Consider the following 21,923-nt stretch of genomic DNA (forward strand, 5'->3'; position numbering starts at 1 on the left):
AAAGTAAGAGAGGAAAGAACTCACGCACTGTGAGTTGCAAAGCGAAGGATAGGGATGAAGTGAGGGGGTAGATAGTGCAAAGTAGGGTGACAGTAGAAGGAAAGGGAGAACGAGAAGAAAAAGAAAGCAAGGTAAATAGATAGATAGATAGCAAGAGAGAAAGAGAGAGAGAGAGAGAAAGTGAATTAGTGAGAGGAAGAAAGAAAAATCAAATAAACGGGTGGTCCATTTTCAAATGCAAAAGAGAATCGAGGTGACAGTTGTGCGGTGCTGTGTCTTCTTGTTGTGACCTCGAAGCTCGTGAACTATTTTTCTCGGACTCGAGCAACGCCCGAGTAATCGTGACGACGAAATATTTATTCTTGTTCCTTTTTTTACGAAAAGAAACAAGATGAGAAATTACTTATAGAAAGAGAGAGAAGGAGAAAGAGAGAGAGAGAGAGAGAGAGAGAGAAATAGAGTAAGTAAGATAGAAAAAAGAGAGAGAAAAAGAGAGATAGATATAACGACACAGCATATGAGCAAGGGTAGAGAGTGAAAGAGAGAGAGAGGGGAGGTCGCAGCGACCGAGTTAAAGCGCGAACGCGGAACACGGGAGTGTCGTCCACCATTTTGGGTGCGCGAGGTTATTCGATGCATGCATGGATACATCGTTCAAGAAGAGACCACATAGTCCTTCCTCATTGGCAAACAATGAAAATCAGCAAATAGAAATGGTGTGTTGATGAGGGGGCTCGAGGGTGGTAGATGGTGATGTAGCTATGGAAATCAAGGATCCAGGTGTCGTGTCATGAGTTCGAACGGACGGAGAAGGTGGTGCTGGTGGTTGATTACTCTGTGCTTTCCTGTTTGTGCTACATAACGCACTATAAATTGTTCGTGTTTTATTATTTGACGATTAAACGAACGTAAAGAAATATAAAAAAAGAAACAGTAAGGACAGAAGGAAGGAAAGAAGGAAGAAGTAAAAATCTAAGGTAAATCGAAATACGCGGGCATTTGTTATCGGTCAAAGGTGTGCCAAACTCGTGATCGTTCGAATTCGCGAGTTTTCGTGTATCCAGATCGTGCGTTGTTCGGACAGGTGGACTGGGTGCACGCATCTTGAGCAAGAGGAAGAGGGAGAGAGAGAAATAAAAGGAAAGAAAAAGAGAGAGAGAGAGAGAAAGAAAGAAAGAAAGAAAGAAAGAAGAAAAGAAAGTGAAGACGCGACACTAGACGCTTGGTCTTTCGATGATCGTAAAGACAGAAGGTGTAGGAGGAGGAGGGGGAGGAAGAAAACGAAGATAAATGAGCACGACGCAACGACGACAACGACGGGGAGAGGAGTACGCTCGCTCGATTGCAAAGCTGCCGAACGCTAGAAGAACGGGTGAGAGCGGGGAGGAGGTTCGTTAGAAGATTCGACTACGATTTAGCGAGAATGTTACGCGCGTTAAATCGGCTCGGCCGAGAGCTTAAATGATATGCATATGCATCTATATTACGTGAAAGAGGGTGAGTCTATCGTCAAGGAAGATATGAAAGTGCGCGACAAGTGAAATATTATTTTTTCTATATTACTAGTTTTATTTATTATCGTTAACTCGTGTCAGATTATATTCGTTCGTGTTTATTTCGACTACGCGCGTTTTCCTCGCTCTGTCTGCCTGTCTGTCTTTCTCTCTCTCTGCCTCTCTCTCTCTCTCTCTCCCCCTCTCTCTCTCTCTCTCACACTCACTCACTCACTTTATTTCTTTCTCTTCCTCGTCGAACGCAGTGATACCAAAAAAGGTTTTCATTCTCGCAGCTAATGTTTTCGTTGTTGGTGTGCTGTTTCCGGTGTAACCTTCAAAACAAAGGTTATATAAATAATACATCATCGTCGTCGTTTTTAATTGAAAAGTAAAGATAAATAAATAAACAACTTCTTCTTACAAATTCTTCAAATCGGAACTTATCGGAACGTATCGGAAGGAACGATAAAGTGTTTGTCGTCGTTAGTTGTTTTCGGTAACTCGTCGTGTCGGGTCTCGCGTTCGACGAGTCTCTCTAAGTGAACGACTATTGTATTTCCTTCACTTTCTTCGCGTTCGTTCTCTTTAATTATATTATTATTGCAATAATGTAATATATATTATTAATATATTAGTGCCGGATTTAACAGTGTGCGACAATTACGAGTGTGTTCATATTATTCCATGGTTATTATTATTATTATTTATATTGCCGTTCGACGTTGTTGCAAAGACACAAGGGATTACGCGCGTGGTCAACGCACGACGACGACTACAACGACGATTACACGAAAACTACGACGACATCATTTTCTTCTCCATTAGACGTAAGTAACACTATTTTTATATTTTTACTTATGGTTTCTTTTTTCCCATTAATCCTTTCGATAACACACGACAATCTTAAAACATTTCTGAGTTAATACTCGTTCTCTATTAATGATGATTGCAGTCTGTCTATAGTGAACTTTCTCAATTTACCAACGACGATTTATTTTTTAACAATTTGTTTAAAGTTTCGTTACTGTAAAACAGTATTTTGAATTATAATGATTTTCCATCAATACTTTATATTATTTTAAGGACTAAATTTAATTGATATATTGTTTCTCCGGTAAAGTACTGATTTCGTGACTCGTACAGTGGAAACATATTGATGAAATAAATTAATTACTAACGAAAGGTTAAGTGAAATTTCTTTAACGAGAATTATTCAGTGATAAGATTTAATAGAAGTGTAACGCAAATTTTACCGAAGTGAAATGAAAAAAAAATGGTAGGGAAAGATAAAAAATGTTATTTGCGTGATTTTATTTTTCAGTTTATTTTCTTTTTAGTAAGAAAGGAAAAAAAATGAAAGAGAGAAAGAAAGAAACAGAAAAGAAAATTCAGTTTACAAAATTCATATAATCCTACACAACATTAACGAGTCCGTTAGTAGCACAATCAGTTTTTTTATTGTTTTATTTTTTTATCCTTCTATATTCTTTTTTTGTTACTCGTTCAGTGAAAAAAGCGCGGGCATTTTGAATCATCCTTCCCAATACTCCTCGGTAATTTCTCTCAAGACAAACTTCTTATTAATTATATACGAAAGATATAGGTACAGAATAAAGAATGCCATCTAAAATTTAAAAACAAAGTCAAGTCGAACATATATTGAATCAACACGCATATTTTTACAAAAGTGTATATCATAGTCATGCAAGATCGGAATCAATTTAATATTCAAATGTAAAGTCAAAAGTGAACTAGTCTAATGTAACAAATAATGTAAACTATCATGAATTATGTTGCTAATTATTACTGTTTTCGTGATATTCCTTCTTCTGTTATTTGTACTTTCTTCATATCTTAAAAATGAATTATTAATTGCATTTTTGTTATTTTATTTTTCTCTCTGACTATTTGAATCGAATAGTTAAGAGGATTGAATATTTTTTGAAAATTTAATCTACGGTAGAAATGTGGCTTCAATGGTTTTAGTTTTCTCTTGTTGACGTATCACCTTTGTATAAATACGTGCTCTATTTTCTATTATATTCCTCGATATTATGTAAGAATTTCTATCAAAGTTGGGGAAACAAAAGATTATTAATAAGGATTTGTTACTGCTTTTAATATGAATGATTTACCTGTCGTTCCTGATATTTTAAAGATCTTTGATTTTGTGTAAGGAGAAATACAATTTCACTAAACGAAATTACCTATTGAATTTGTATATATTTTTTTAATAACAATAAGAATTTTCAAAGTTTTATTTTAGATTATTTTAAACATATTGACTTGTTTTTGTTAATTCTAGGATTGTAAATTAGTTCAAAGTTGGATTTATTAATTTTATTTATGTACATACATGAGTAGAAATGAAATAATTTCTTTTCTTAATTTTTTCTTATTTTTTACAAATATTTTTAAATATATTTTTTATACCTAATAATATCAAGTTTAACGTGTTCAATGTTAGAAATATTAATTTAGTTATGTATACACATACGCGTTTATTATATATAAATGTATATCCAAAAAAATAATTGAGTTTTTTTCTATTTCTCTATTTAATACCAAATATCGTAATTAACGTAAAAATATATAGAATTTAGTGTATGAATAGACTCCTCGAAGCACCAATTTAATGTGATTTCATTAATGGTCATGAAATACCGAGATTTGTGGCTTTTCCAAACGGTCCGCAAGTATTACGGGATTTACGAAAGAGCTTTTCGAGTGTGAATTCAATTATATTATTACTCACTTTCCCTTTGTTTTTGTCATATAAATTCGTACATTTTCATTTTTTATTACATACATTTCATACTTTGATATGATATTGTATAATATTGGAAAATTTTACAAATATTTTTAATTTTGTATAAAAAATTTAGTTTATAATTTCATGTATTTTAAATATAAAATAAATGAATTAAAATTTATTTCTATTTTTAGTATACTTTGTTGTTTAGATCTAAAAAATAATTAGGCTTTTATTTAATTTGTTACAAAAAATATGTTTAACGTTTAAAATTTTTGTTGAGTTTAATTTAGTTAGGAAGGATTCGCAAGACATGACTTTGAAAATATTTTTCTTTTATTTGTTCTCTCTTTCTCTCTCTCTCTCTCTCACTCTCTTTCTTTCTTTCTCTCTCTTCTTTATATTTATTTTCTTTCACACACTTCATCTTTCTTTTTCTCTTTGGTACTTTATTAAGGTTTCTTTTGAAACTTCGCATTGCGCAGTACGTATCGAGTATATTGCAAGTTTAATGGGGAATCATCGAGTATGGAAAATTGGCCGAGTTCCAACATTCTATTCCACCACACTACTTTTCGGCCCTTTTTCATTTAGTTATTCGTACTTTCACGACTTCACAGTATCCATAGTATCAGTAATGTAGAGAAAGAATGAAATAACGAGAGAGAAGAAAGAGGAAGTCGTTTTCTCTTTCCAAGAACAAGAAAGAAGAAATAAAGAAAGATTTGTTTATTGAGTGAGTCAAACGCTTATTATTATGCAAATGATCTTCTTTATTTTCCAAGGGAAAGCAATATTATATTTTTTTTTCTTTCTTGTATTAGGTTGGTGCAGAAATAATTATGATTTTTATTTTGCCACTATATTTCAACAATTTGAACTCGTATGTCATGCTAGAAATGAAAACATAATTATTTACTGTTGCAACAATTTATTTACAAATAAGTGTTAGCAAAATTTAAGTTCGGATGTTTAAATTTGGCGCCAGTTTTTTTAGTCACATTTTATTTAAGTATGGTTGTGTAATAAATTATTAAATGGAAAAAGGCAGAATTAGGATAACTAAATTTTCCTTGTATTATTATTTAGTATTATCGAATTTAAGAATTTAAATTAATTATTGAAAAAACAAAGGAAATAAATTAAAAGACGTGACGAAATGAGACGAGACATAGATGTATTATTGAGTTACACTTGTAAAATCTAAGATCTGACCTTACATTGTGTTTCAAATATATAATATAATAGTATTATTAGTGCTTCTCTGTTAAACTAAGAATTCTGCTTAACAGAGAATTTATGTAACGTAAGATAGCATATATAAAAAAATCGATCCAGTCTAAAAATAAAAAAGTAACTGAGCTTCTCGCAACAAAAGAAAAGGTACATTTAATCCAAATCCGTATTTGATAGATAAGAAAAAAAAAGAGAGAGAGGATGAATTGTTAGGATATACATTTTTCTCAGTACTTACGTTCTTCTCTACTAAATAAAATAGAGAAGAAAGAAAGAAAAAAATATTTGTTAAAACGAGTTTTATAGTTTATGTAATATAAATTTCCGAGAACTCTTATGGGATTTAGAAAAATAGGTATTTCAACATAAATCGATAATTTTTACTATCGGATTTTTCTCTTTTTCTTCTTCTTATTTTCTTTTCGCGAATCATAATATCGTAAGATATTATCGGAATTCTTTTACCCTTTTCTTCGAAGGGGTTAATTCAATATTGATCAAAGTTCGAGTCTATACAAGAGATTACCAGCGAGATGAGAATGTTTATTATCGAGTAATCAAAGAGATCCTTACTGTATTGCGAATGTCGATTGAAAAAGTTTATTATTTCTTTTTTTTTTATCACAAAATTGAATTTTTTAATTCGTAAAATTTAAATAGAAACGAAAAACAAAAGTTGACTTTGTTGCGAAATTTCGATCAACCAATTCTCTTTCTTTCTCTCTCTTTATCCTGTTCTATTTTTGTATATGAATATTTTAATTAGAAAATTCAATTTTTCTGCTTGTAAAATATCCAAAGGAAACAAGAAAAAATCTATACCATATTGGATCGCTTTTAGGATCATTTTTACCAACGTATTTTGCTTTATTTTTTTAGTTAATAATTTTAATAATAAAATTCAATTTTTTAACTTATATAATTTAAAAGGAAACAAGAACAAAAAAATTACTCAACATTGGATTGAATTTAGGATAATGTTTATTAACAAATTCTCTCTTTCGTTCTCATATTCAACTTTCATTTCTATCCTAGATCACAATAGGATTTTTTTCAAAAAACAATAAAAAAAAGAAGGAAGAAATTTTTCAACAACGAGTTGCTAATCTGCGTCTATTCGCGGACCTAATTACGGTTCCCTCGATGTTTGTCTGACCCTCTCTGAATAGCGTTTACTACCAGGGAAATCCCAGAGCTCGATTGGATGACCTATTTCGACTTTATCTACTTTATGATCCTAACCTTCTCTCTCTCTCTCTTTCTTTTTTCCTTTTCGTTCATCTTTCTGTATTTTTTTCCTATTTTTTTCTTTCTATTTTTCTCTTACATGCATGTTTACACGTGCTTAATATTGTTTATAATATTATATATATATATATATATCTTCTAATAAACAAGAATTCAACTACTTTAATAAATATTCATATACTATATCCCTGATGAGGGGATAAGCAGAAGAAAGTATAAGTTCGAAAGAAGGATTAGACTCGCAGAGAAAAGCACTTATAATATTAAATATTTAAAGTCTAACGTAAGATAAGCTGTTAGATGTTTGGCGTGAATACTGTTAACATATGTATCGTTTTATTGCATTTAGAAAATATTTAGGTGTATGTATCATATAATATAAAGAATAGTAATGGAAATGAAAAAACTTGTTTCTTGATTCACTGCATACTTTGTATATGCGATAAATAATCCCTTTGTTTAAGCAGACTTTTTTGACACGGATATTTTTTTTTTTTTTTGGCACGGTCTCATTTGATGTTATTCAAACAAAAGTTTTGGTTAGATTATTTTTTCTTTTTCTTTCATATTTATGCATCTTCTTTTTTGGTAAATGTACGTAATTAGTTACACGAGTATTCTAACCTACATTAGTCAACTTTAAAGAATTTATATTTACTTATAATGCAATGTGTACTTATTCAGGATAATTATATTTTAAAATGAATGTAAGTCTTATTGTAGAAGCATAATTTGACTAATCATCAAAAACGCATTATAAGATACAAAGGAGGAGAAATCAAGTACTACTTGCAAAAATACTAATTTCATTTTTGTTATATCTTCTGTAGATGCAAATACTCTTTTCTTATCATTTATGTCAAATTACATTTCTTTAACAATAAAATTTTATTTGCTATCAAATGTATACATTGGGACCTTCAGTATTCGACGGTTTAGTATTTCTACTATTCGCATAATCCATTATCACAACATTTTATTATGCGAACATTATCTATATACTCTCCGGCTTGTATAATTTGCTATCAAAACAAATGTTCGACAACGTAGTACATCTTTTGTACAATATTATATCTTTCTTCTTGCACCAATATGAAATGATATTAAACGTATGGTCAGATAAACAGATAGTTAGTATACCTTTTGTATAATATTATATTTTTCTCATTGCATTGGTATGAAATTGATATTTAATGTATTTACAACTCACATAGTAATGGCATCGAAAAGGAAACGAATTGAAATGAAAAAAGAAATACTCTATTATTCGGATATTGAAGTTTCTACTGCATCAAGTTGAATGTTTAATGATCCTAAAATATGTTACTGTGTAGATGAATTTTTGAAACTTTGCATTACGAGTAAATATAAATTATACGTATACTTTCTAATTTGATTAATTGTGCACATACACTGCGAATAACAATATGTAAAAATGAATTAGGTTGAAAAATGTTAAAGATAAAAATACGTAACTGTCACGAATTGACAAGGATTGATATTAATTTGACAAGTTATCCTTTGGTAAATCGATCAAATGTATATACCTATCAGATATACCATGCAAAACTTCTCTTTCGGAAGCGTCATTTTTAAGAATGCCATTGAAAATTCCTTCTATCCAAACTCAATTTTCTAATATGGTTGGTGCTGTCCGTCTAAGAGAATCCGTTTCAACTGTCGAGTTAGAATACCGAGTCGAATCGTGTAAGTCAGAATGCAGAGGAATACCGAATGTAAAGCGTCATGGATAATTCCTCGTTCAATCGGCTACGATTTACCTTCCTGTATCTCTTGACTATTTCCATCTGACAACTAATCGGAAGGTTAAGTAATGCCAGTCAATTAGATGTTGCGCAATTTGACATCTCTTGCTATTTAATTAATTGTTAGAGTTATTTACGTTCTTTATTCTTATTGGAAGTTTGTACATATATTATTTTTTTAAACTCAAAATTTTTGTTCATTTATTAAATTAAAATTTAATATTTTTTATAAATATTTATCTCATTTGTACGCCTATGTGGAAGTGTAATTTTTATTAAAATATGAATATAATAAAGTTATGTTATTGTTAGAATTTTAATTTATTTTAATTGTTAAATTTTTATAAATTATTTTTTATAAAAATCTTGTGTGTATGTGTATGTATATATCTTACATTTTTTTTTAAAATAAAATACAATAATCTAACTTTATTCTTAATATTGTTATATTAATTATAAAATTTGTTCTAATTATATCATTAGATTAAATTATTTTGTTTAAATATTTTACGCGTACGCATGCGTATCTTAAAAATATCTCTTCATTAAAACTTAAAACACAATAATACAATTTTATTCTTACTATTTTCATTACAATTATCATTTGAAGCAATGTATAAGATATGCATTAATAAATGTATGAATAATATCGAGATAATGCGCAGAAAAGATACGATCAGGTTAAAAGGAAATGAAATGACGTTGATTTCATCTATCTATATTATTTTTAAACCTTAATCATACACTAAGTTATTCTTTCTCCGACATCTCTTACGTTCAATAAATAAATTCCTGACGAAAAAAGAAAAAAGAAAGGTAATGTTTCCACGAGGTGTCTCGTTTTAAATATGTTGTGATTTTCGTCGATGCAATTTCATGCAAAATATTCACCTTCGATATTAACTCGAGCACGAATTGAAGTATTCATAGTGCAAACGTATATATTTCGCCAAAAGTTCTATCTATGCATGTACATATATATATATACATATATATGTATACATAAGTAATTATACATATAAACGCTAAAAATAATTTTTATTTTTACCAGACACAGATTTCCGAAATATGTTTCATTGAACAAATGTTCTCGTATTATATGCAAATAAAACAGTGTATTTTAAATGTTTATGTATATGAAAATACACGTAAATATAAATTGTTTATAAATATTTATTTATTATATATTTATTTATGTATTATACATATGTACGTGTAAAAAGTGTATACGTGTATTAGAGATATTATGACGAGCTTAATCGCGATAAGGATAAATTAATGGACACAAATGGGAAAGGAGACTTATTTAAAAATCAATAATGACCAACAACGTTAACAACAATAAGTTATCAAACGATTTCTCTTTCTCATTCGTGCGTTTAATGAGACCCCTAACCTCACTTTTCTTAATCTGACATTGATCTGTCATTGATAAATTCAAGATGGAGATCGCCGAGGTCTACCTACTTTTCGTAAGCTTAATTGTGAACACGCGACGATAAGTATTCGAGTATATATAAAAAAAAAAAGAAAAGAAACCAAAAAAATCCCTAGGGGAGACAAAAAAGTGTTGTTGGCGTGTGTTCGAATTTATCTTAGTTACAATGGAAGCCGTGTTATCGAAGAAAGAAAAGAAAGGAGAAAGAAAAATAAAATAATAAAAAAAAAGGAACAAAAAATGGGTTGGTTGAGGTTTCGAATAACTCGTAAAATCAGATAGGTTGTAGCATTTTATTAGAAATTATGAGAAGTTCCGTTCCCACCTTTATCCTTATAACCTTTCCTCCAATCCACATTTTATAATCCATGCGATAAAATCTCATCTCTAAAAGTGAAGAAACGAGAGAAAGAGAAGCCATCACGTATTTTCACAATAACAGTAGGATCTTTCTCGCTTTAACCCTACTCAATCGAGAGGTTACTGTTAGATAAATCGAGTTCCTCGTAGAATTTCTAACTCGAACACAGCACTGGGGAACTTTTAATCCGTAGATTTCGATTCGAGTTTTGCCATAAACTTGGAACTTCCGACTTTCGCGCAGATCGTGCTCACTTCGAGTAAGCCAACTTTTAAATCACTTATAAACATTCCGATACAGAAAAAGAACAAAAAAAAAGAATAAATAAAACGAATAAGAGAAAGAGGGTAGAGAAAAAGAATAAGAAAAAGACTTTTACGAAGAAGTATCTCATAAGGTAGATTTTGATTGCCCGTATTTTTCTTCTCTTCTTCTTGAATTTTATTTTTATTTAAAATTTGTTGTATTTTAAGTTGTATCAATATTAAATTCTATATTAACGAAGGCTATATTTACCATAAGGTGTTTTAGACATAAAGATGTGACTCTTGCTCTTTATGGGGTCACATTTTAACATTTTAAGTGGGAAGCTAATTTTCCAAGAGTCCATTTCGTGCATGCCGTGGCAAATTTATTATGTAAGTTTTAAAATTAAAGTTAATACGTAAAGTCATAATTTGTTTTTAACATGGTTATTAAAGAATAAAGATCTCAAAATAAAGAATATATATTATTTAATAAAATAAAAAATTACTTTAAGATAAAAGATAAAGGAATGATGCATCTAATTTAAATTTATTTGTATTTTCAAAGTACTGGAATGAAATGAATTCATCTTCAGTTAAAAGATTAAAACACCTCGCAAATAACGTTGATTTATAGGATTACATAAGAAGGGTATATGCTTGTGTGATAAGCAAACAATATGGACGATAGGATGGATTATTAGGTTGCCTTGAAAGTTGTTGTTGATTGATACTTTCAATATTTTACATACATTTTTCTTAAAATTGGCAAAAACTTTCCTGCTAACGATACAATTTTACATTAGGTTGCCAGGAAAATGTTTGCCGATTTAAAGTAAAAAATGTGTGCACCATGTTCGAAATATTTATAAACCAGCCCGAAATTTTTTCGTTGCAACCTAATATTTTTTTTTGCACGCAGTTTCGTACTAATCACAGAATGTATTGGTTGGTCCCTTATGGTAGAACGTAAAATATAATAGAAAATATAGTATATATTTTCTATATATAGAACGTAAAAAATAATAGAAAAAATATAAAAATAACGAACACTTCCAGGTCCTTTTTCCAATTGTACTTTTCCTACATAACAAACAATATATATATGAAAAAAATACAAAAAATATATATATATATATATGAAAAAAAGGAAGGGAAGAAAACACGATAGTAAAATATTAACTAACAAAGAAAACAAGCGTACGAATTTGATTAATTGAAATGCATCAGTTATTTGATTTTTTGAGATCTCATAATAATTGTATGCCTAAGACCTTCAAAGGTATGAATGCGTTACCTTGGTCTAAACGTAATTCGTATTTCTTTCATTCTTTTAATTAACGAAAGAGAGAGAGAGAAAAAAAGGAGAATTAAACCGACATAGAATGGAAAAAAGAAAAAGGAAAAAATGCCAAACGGTCTAGTCGATCTGTGAACCCGTGGATTTTTACGAATATTGTTCCTCGACAAAAAAAATATAAAAGGGGGAAGAAAATGAAAAAGGGAAAATAAATTATAATAGAGGAAGAAGTAGTAGTAGTAATAGTAGAAGAGAGAAGAAGAAGAAGAAGAAGAAGAAAAGAAAGAATAAAAGAAAAAAGAAGCCAAGAAAGAAAGAAAGAATGACGAGGAGGCTATTACTTGCGAATTTAATTAAGAAATGGGAACCACTTTCCATCCTTTTTCTTGCTCCTTTCAGCCGACCCGTTTGCACCCTCTTGCGACGGCAAAAATGCGATTGCAGTAAATGGAATGCTCGTCTACTATCCTTATGCTAGATTACTACTACTACTAATACTAGTAGTAGTGATAGGCGCATGCGCTAACACAACACACGTAGATATCTTTTCATATTTCTTAGTCTTTCCATATAACTAACCTGGCTTCCCTTATAATTCGTTTTACGAACCTTGCCAGTTGGCCACACAACTGAGACTCATACAAGCTTCTTTTCATATTCCTTTTTGTTTCTTTCTATCTTTCAAGTCAAGTCTTCTAGCCTTTCTAAAGTCAAAAGGAAAAGTTTTTGACAAAATTGAAATAAAAAAATAAAAATAAAAATAATACAAATAAATATAAATAAATAAATGTAGACTAGATGGCCTTGAATGCCACTTTCACGAATAATCGACGAACCTCTCCGACATTTGAATTATGATCTTTGGATCATAATCTGGATAATAATCGTATGGAAGAAATAAACGAGGAACTTTTTTTTATTAATTGCACGAGTTTTATTTTCCTTTTTACTTTTTGTTTCATCTTAGAATTCACAGGACATGCAAGAAATAAGGTAGTTTCATTAAAATTTTATCAGAGATTAAAATTTCACTTTGCTGTATTATTTTTGTTACCTTTTTTTCTTTCTTTTTACGTATCAAAGACGAATTCAAGGAAACACGTTCAATTAATCATTCATTACTTAACATTCTTTATTATTTTACAACAATTGATAAAATATCAAATATTTCAATAGAAAATATTTGTAAACGCATATCATTAGAGATAAAATAAATTCGTTTTATTTCTCCATTTTTATCTATGATATTTTTAACAAATAATTTTGAACAAGTAGCAACGTAAAAAAATAATCGAATTACTTTGGGATTTTGTTGTAATACAATGTAGAAGGTGTTATCTTCTTACGAACAAATAAGAGAAAGAGAAAGAATGGTAGAGAATAAAGATAAGAAGAAGAGGAAGAAGAAGATTTTCTTGACTGAAATAAAATCTAAGCGAAGGTAGAGGAAGGTGACAGGGAAAAGAGATTGATTGCTTGCTCGAGGGCCAATCCCGACTTTGCACAGTCCTCCTCTTGCTTAGATAGGTACATAGCTGTGTCGGGGTCGTCCTTCGTTAGTAATGTTTGCCAAGAGATTAATAATCCTCTCGTCTCTGAGACTTCTCGTAGGACTTGCATTTAAATGTTTACTTGCAATGCAGTAACCGTTAAACATACGTGTTTTATTTTCTGTCTCTTTTTGAGATTGTTCGGTCATACCCCTAGAGAGAGAAAAAAAAATCAATTTTATTTATTTTTATAGAGTCTTTCTTATTTTTTTAGAGACAATTTTTTTATTCTAATAAAAATAATTTTATATATTATAAATATATTGGTTGTTTTTTTTCTTTTCTTTTTTTTTTCTTGAAAAATTGGAATATTATTTTGATTGCTAAATGATTGAATTTACGAATATTTTGTTTGCGTAAAATTGTTGATGAAGAAGATAAGTAAGTATGGTGTCAATTTGATGTATTTATTTTTGTTTTTTAGGTTTAATGGTTGGAGTAATTTTAAAGCTAAATTAATTTCTGTTTTTTAATGGAAGTACATATATAAATATGTTTTTTTTTAATTGTTGGAGGAAGACAGGAGTCATGTGGGGTAAATTTTAGTTTTTGATTTTAATGGAACCACACGTATATTATTTTCTAAAGTATTTCTCTCATAGTAAAATGTTATAAATTATATTAAAAATTCATACATTCCTAAGAGTTGTAATTTTCTATTTCATATCCATCAAATTTGTCTAATATTTTTGTGATAGTCCTTAATGGAATATTCTAATTTTTTTGTAGTAAATGGAGTTAAGTTGTTGTTTTAAGTTATTGTTACATAACAATAGAGTATCGTCATATTATTATTATTATTTTTTATATTTTCGTATTTTTTAATCTATCTTCATTTCTCTCTTGTATTATTATTATTATACATTAATTCATTTGCATTCGCAAACGTTCGTCGAAAATTCGTAAAGCGTATCTATGCATTTTATCGGTAGATATTGCCAGGCGATTGTTCGCAGGTGTATTTGAAAATTTTAAATATTACCGTGTCTCTCGTGGCAGATTGATTCCTATCAACGATGAATCGAAAACCGATGGATTTATTTCTCCCCTTCTCTAGCATACGCATATTTACTTACGCTTATATTTTTCATGTCGCAGAATAAATTCTTCTCGAAATGTGTTTATTATATTTTTGTTCGATACGTTTGGTTTTAACAAATATACCATTTTTGTATTAATCTTTGCAAATACGTGAACAATGTTGTAATGAACGATATATTTTCTATATACACGTACGTACCTATACATTACTACTACTATTACTCTTACTACATTTTATTAAACACATATATAGATTTTGAGTAATATTGACATTTAAATATTTCGTTTATTACAAAATTTTGTGTGTTGTTAAATATTTATATATATAATTTCATAAGAAAAAGGGAAAAAAAGGGAAAAAATTTTATATCAAAATATAAAAATCAACTGACTAGGCAAACCCTACTACTACACGCGTTCTTTTTTTGCAAATAATTTATAAGTATTTAAATATTTCTAAAAATAAGAGAGAATATTAAAAATATGAAATAATATATATATTTACTAATTGAAAACTTTTATCTTTTAATCAGGCCACTTAGATAATAATGAAATATTTCTCGAATTTCAATTGATAGTAAAACTGAAACCTTATCGATCATTATTTTTATCCTAGCAATTCATCATGATCGATACGTCGTTAGGAATGTAGTTTCTCTGATTTAACTATGACTAGGTATCTCGTTAACCTAACGCAATCATGGTATCCTCGATTATAATCCGATTGTATTCCTCTTCGCATACGTCCATCGTAGCACGCTTCATTATCGTTAGTTAATTAATAACTTACCTACCTAAATTACATACCTAAATTAGACGAAGTTCGTTAATCATCGTTATTTCGTCATCACTGACAAAGGATTCTCGCTAGTGGATATAATTGTTTTATGTTGTTTAAAAGTAATATAAACAATAGTAGAAGAATTCTTCGACTTGTGCATGTGGTATACAGTGGGTTTCAAAATCGGGCATAACTTATGGGGAGGGGAGTGATTTCTATGCTAAAGTAAGTACCAAAAAATAAAATTCATAAAATTATACGCTCGAAACGATTTTTTTTAATATAAAATAAATTATAAAATTAATTATTGTAATTTCTTTCCTTTACTAAGTATATTCTCATAATTAATCAGTACCAATATTAAATAATAATATCTTTAAATTATATTATTATTTCATTAGATTTATATAATGTATTAAATAAATATAATATTTTCAATTCGATTTAAATTGCAAGGTACAAATAGTTTTATTGAATAGGATTATAAATACCTGTCTCTCATTATTGGTATTTTAGAAATTGTTTCGACCAAAGCAAAGGAAGTAAATATGTAATGTATTATATTTGTTTGAACGGTATATTGATTGGAACGAATGCAAAGGACCAGTTTCAATGTACATGTTTATTCTTTACACTTTAAAGACTACTTTGTACGGTAATATCCTGTTTCTATTTTTCAGAATAGTGGAAAGAATCGGTAAGAGTTTGTAGGATAGGAATTTTATGGATTCTTTTCTGTTTATGAAAAAAAAGGAAAAAGAGAAAAAGGGAGAGAAAGGTAGAGAGAGAGAGAGACAGATTTGTTTGCTACGAATCTCCGTAGATACTGCGAATGAATGGCTGACACAACGCAACTAGCTTCGCAATATCCTAATGTCCTATCGGGATTTTGCAGCTACGATTTCTGGATAAAGCATAGGGCTGCCTACCGTAAGAGAGAAAGAGATAGAGAGAATGTATATGTGTATGATTTTGCGTGTGTGTATGTATGTATATGTGTGCAAGGACCAGGGTGACTGGAAACGCGAAATAGAGCCGTTGTGGTTTGCGTGAATGCGAGTCTCGCGTCATTTCAATGAAACTATGCGCTATGGTATGGGGCTAACGATGAATACCACCACCTTTGAATAGTCTCATTCAAAGGTGCAAAATCGACCTAACGTCGATTGCGTTCTCATCGTTGTGAAACGAAATTTTGACCTCGTGAAAAATGATTTCACTTTTAATATGAATTTTTCTTCATATTCTTTTTCGCGTATTTCTTTTTTTATATATGTATATTTCTTTCAACATAAAATGAAAAACACACACATACATTTTTGTTTTATTTATTTTTATTAACTTAGACAAAATGTTCGAACGAATACTATTTTTTGTTTTGGTATTTTCAATTGAAATTTAACCGGGCGACGTCGTAACTGATGAATTAGAAATCAATTTCGCACACAGGTTAAAATATTTGCTATAGTTGGTGGCCTGGCGGTGTTAGTGCTTAGCGGTTTTTAAAAGAACAAAATTAATCACAGTTTCTCGGGGTTTGGAGCATAAATTCTCGGGGAAATTTGCGGCCGTAAGTCTGGTATTTTTCGGTCGGTAAAATGGCCACTCCAACCTTTACCCGACGAACTTTCATGCGGATATCCTGAGTGCTCGACAAACAGACGGTGGGTCTTTATTTCGGTCTGATTCAGTGTTCGCGCTTAATTTATGCCCCCATCCTACATCTCCTTTTTCTTTTTTTTCTCTTTTTTTTTACGCGAGTATTCTTCTTTATATTTTATATTTTATATTTTCATTTTATATCCTTTATTTCATATCTATATATATATATTTTTTTTTTGTTTTATCATTTGCTTTTACTTCACCCCGTCTTTCCTTTTCATTAATTATTCAAGCAAATTGAGATATCTTTGAGAAAATATTGTAGAAAAGTTTTTTCTTTGATAAAATCATCTAACGAAGGAAGAAAAAAATGAGAGAGAGAAATAGGAAGAGGAGAGAAAGATAGAAGATTAAATTTAATTAATATCCGTCTTTTGCTTTTTCTATTTTTTTATTTTTTTTTTTATTTCTTCTTTAGTTTTATCTGCAAGTACATCGAATCTTTCCATTAGCCAATGGAAAGCGTCCAATTAGAGATATTAATTATTAGCGCTATTATATATCGTCCGTATAAATCAATAAATTAGGAAGGCAATATGAACGCAAAGTACAGCAAGCACGTCATGATGTTGTGCATTTAGGTAATTAATGAACACGTTGACGAACTATGTCGAACAATAGCCTTGTGTATTAGCGCGTGTAATCTATCTACTATTATTATCCTTTTCATTGTCCTTTAGCGTTGACTTCATTATTGATTCTCGAACAAATTAGCTTCATATATTGTTCACATTTTATATTCTTTTTATGCTCCTAGTTTTGCTAAGGGAATCACAAGAATACGAAAACATATTCCGATTTCTTTTATTTGAATATAATATCGACAAGCAGAATCGAATGGTACAGGTAATTTCAAATGAAATGTTAACGATATTATTATTATTATTTTCTTTTACTAATGATACTTCAATAAAGATACTTCAATTTTACGGTAATTAAATAGTACAGGAGTGTTAACATTTTTTAACGCGGAAGAAATTTTGTTGAAGTGAACGAATAGGATGCTATTTAAACTTTGAAAATGAAACTTCTTAGGTGACGGTAACGATAAAATATTATAAAACGATATGAAGAGAGGAAGCATAAAAGTAATGAAACAGAGAGTGAAATAGAACACACGATCGAGAACAAACTATAAAATAAAATGAAATAAAATATCTTTCCCCGAAGCGTATTCGTATTAAGTAAAATGTGAATTAACTTGTTTATATAATTTTTACTTATTGTTAATATTTAATATTTTATATCATTTTTATATGAATAAATAAATAGATAAATATTAATTTAGAGCTTGTTGGTTCGGTAATGGTTAAATACTTATATCTCATATATAATATTTCTTATAATACGTGAATAAATAATAGTAGAAATGAATTATCCGATTAACCATTATGTATTTCTTGTGATGAAATTTCCTTTGATATATTTACGAGTGCTTACATTTCTAGAATGAATTATGTTCGCAAACTAAGGTTTCACTGTACAGGAAAATTTGCATTCTGTAATTATTATTATTCCTTCGAAAAATTCATATAAACAAGAATCGATGAAAGAAATTTTAATTGACTTTCGTAGAAAACAATGAGAAACTTTTTAAACAAATTACTTTGTCAACAAACTTATTTGAATTAATATTAATTATTCTTTATAAAAATTTCGAAAGAAAGTCATAAAAAGAAAGAAAAATGATTTCCCTTGTACTAATTAACAACAAAAATGTGATCAATATTTTTATTAATTTCTTAGATAACAATTTGGAAGGTTGTTACGGATAGTAACATTTGGAGCATCCTGTAGATAAATGTCATGTTGTTGCGGAAATGTAAGCTCGATCTACGAGAGTATGGATTTAGTATTGTGTCGTGCAGAATAGAGGAGTTGGGTTACCACCACCTACATTTCCTCTTTCTCTGAAATCGATATACGCTTCACACACACATACACACATACATACATATATAGGTTAGGCGAATATCTGGCTCTTTTCTGCAGGACAATTTTGCAAGTCCTTCTCTTTAAGAGAACACACCATTTTTTTTTTCATCTTTGCATATATTCCCTAATCTAGCAGCAAATCTTTTCTCTTTGTGATCTAGAGCATTAGAAGAGACACACACACAAACACACACACACATTTCACTAGTAAACAGAATACTTATATAGATGTACAGGGTGTTACAAAATATCTCAGCATAATTTCAAGGATGCTAGATATGACTTTGTTTTCGAATTATAGCTGGTTTTGTATTATACGAGTTACATGATATTTTATAGAAAAATTTTGGCTTCGATGCGGGCTACCAAACACCTTGTAATAAATTTTCTTACTCGTTTAAAAATATCAGATGTTTGAATATGCTGACAATTTTCTTGAATATGGTAAAATTGTATATTGATTGTAACGGCCAGTAAAGTTACATGAATTATTGGAAGACAAAAATGACTAAAATTTGGAAACGGGGTCATCGAGACTATAATTGTATGAATTACTTTCTTTCTTATTTTAACGTACTGTAACTATTCCTGAAGTTATACTCGCATATTTTGAAATATCCTATTATATATATATTCGGACACATTACTCATGGTTAAAGAGTATACATAAGAATATATGTATCTGTGTATTTACGAAAGCTTTAGCAGTTTTATTTAGTATCATTCATCGTTATCTCTTGTCGTAGGGTCCCTCCTTACTGTTCTTTCTTTTGTAAAAATCGAAACGAGAATGAAATATACGAGGGGTTTAATCGAATCGAAAGGAGAGAAAGAAAGATAGATAGATAGATAGATAGATAGATAGATAGATAGATAGATAGATAGATAGATAGATAGATAGATAGAGAGAGAGAGAGAGAAACAAAGGGCAGATCGATAGTAAGTACAACCACAACACAGTCGAGGTGAAAGTCCCTCAGGGATTATTTTAAAGGGATCGCTTACTCTTCCAACATGTTTTCCCTCTCTTTCTCTTTCTTTCTCTCTTTCTTTCTATTTCTTACCTTTTTGTTTCTTCTTTCAGATAGAAAGAAGAACTTCTAACTGAAAGTTTATAGTTGGAAATTATTTTAAGAGGTTTGCACCATCATGACATTCGGAAAAACTACCATAAAGGAAAATTTTGTTTTGACGTAATTTTCCAATAATGTTTCCATTAACCATCAGGCCTCACATTTGGCCCGATTTAGGCTTACGATTAGTGGCTAATTTTGGCTTGCGGGCCTAAGTTGGAGATCTAAAGAGGGATGGACGTTACTCGAAAATTGCGTCTACAAAATTTTCTTTTTATACTAGTTTTTTCTGAACTTCTAAGGTGGTGGAATCCCTTATAGGTGTCCCAAAAGTCACTTTACCGGACTGATATAATATGATTTATTTTTGTCAGCAAATATTTGGAGTCATGATATCGTCGGTCCTTATAATTTTTAATCTACGATGTTATAGAAAATTCATATTTTGAAATGAGAAAAAAATAATATTGTAATTTATTAATATTTAATATTAATCAAATGTTTTCAAAGATCTCTTATATTTTTTTTTATTAATAATTATTACAACATTAATTTTTGTTTCTTTCCTTTTTTCTTTTTCTTTTAAAAATGATTTCTGGGCAACTGTATTGCGTATTTCACACGCAACTATTACTGCATTGGGTATCGTTTGGCTTAATTTCTTTTTCTTTTTCTTGTTTTTCCCTCGTCGCTAAATTTTAGTTACGTGCGCGAAAACGACTGTAACGATGCACGAGAGAGATCGTGAATTTCATTTTTTTCGAAGAATTTAAATAACTCAAGCAATTCGTGTTTCGTAGACGGCTTCTAAAATGCTCGAATGAGATAGACAAAGACAGAGATGTAGAATGGAAAGCAGTCGATTTGTATGTACGCGTGTTGTGTGTATATGTAAGAGTGAGTAAGAAAGAGAATAAGAAAGAAAGAAAAAAAGAAAAGAAAAGAAGGACGAGTTGTAGTGGCAATTTTACGAAAGGACACGATCCTTTCACGTCTCTACTACTTTCGCACGATTTCTTCTTTCTACCATCGTCGTTCGCTTTTATTATTTCTCCCTGGTACTTCAAAATGGAACGAGCAATCGTTAGGTCGACTACCCTATCCTCTTTTCTTTTCTATTTTTCTTCTTTTTTTTTTTTCATTTCGTTCCGATAAGTTAACGTTAACTTCCTATGTTTCAAATAAGTAAGATTATTATTTTTGAGTGTAGAAGATTGAAAAACAAGGCCGCATTTATTTTAAGGCACGAACTTAGCTCTTTTTTTTTTTAAATATGGGACCTATATTTTCAAATCTCATTCCCATTGCAAAGTCTAATATGCTGATATGTTTGTTTGAACGATTTAATTAAAAAAAAAAAAATGAAAAGGCGTATAAACTTTATTTACTGAGATAGATTTGATTTTTTTTTGGTACAAAACACGATGGTGGGTCTCAAGAAATATTTAATAAATAAAAGATATCTTATCTTACAAATAAAAAATGATGGAGATGATGGAGAAAATAAAAAAGAAAAATTAGGCTGAAAAAGAAAAACGGTGACACACAGGGACGCTGACTAATCGAGAAATATTTAGAATTCGTTTTGTTTTGTGTGCAAAATATAAATACACAATTCTGGATAGTAAACGTATGTATGTGCATTGTATTTTTTGTTGGAATAGTCAACTAGAAAATGACTAGTTCGGAAAATTCGTCTCTGTGTGTTCTTTGGTAAAAGAAAATAAAACTAAACCAGATATGATAGTAGTACTTTTCAATCCGGATCAACTTGTTCTTTTCGTTTTAGTCGACTTCATTTCGTTTTATTTGATTGTCTTTGAAAGCTACAAAGAAAATTACTTTCCCTTTCTTTCTTTCTTTTTTATATTTTTTTTCTTTTCGAAATCGGAACTAGCTTCGGAAAATGAAAGTTTCCAAGTAGGTCGCACGTGCTGACGAACAATTTTACGAATCTGGAACACGTCCAATCGTATGATGTGTCATAAAAAAATAAAATCAAAATAAAAAATAAATAAAATCAATCGTAAATTTGAAAC

The 21,923-nt window shown here is 29.9% G+C and overlaps 1 protein-coding gene across 5 annotated transcripts in view; it reads left to right on the forward strand.

Annotated features, from left to right (window-relative positions):
- Positions 1–426: 426 nt before the first annotated feature.
- Positions 427–21,923, forward strand: part of LOC122514032 (inactive rhomboid protein 1) — a 255,032-nt gene continuing 233,535 nt past the window's right edge. For all 5 annotated transcript variants that reach the window (XM_043630648.1, XM_043630639.1, XM_043630659.1 and 2 more), the window contains exon 1: positions 427–2,323. The gene's annotated coding sequence lies outside the window, so the exon portion shown is untranslated. The remainder of the gene's footprint in view (positions 2,324–21,923) is intronic.

The sequence above is a fragment of the Polistes fuscatus genome, unplaced genomic scaffold, assembly GCF_010416935.1.
Source record: "Polistes fuscatus isolate 324 unplaced genomic scaffold, CU_Pfus_HIC Scaffold1, whole genome shotgun sequence".
Classification (NCBI taxonomy): Eukaryota; Metazoa; Arthropoda; class Insecta; order Hymenoptera; family Vespidae; genus Polistes; species Polistes fuscatus.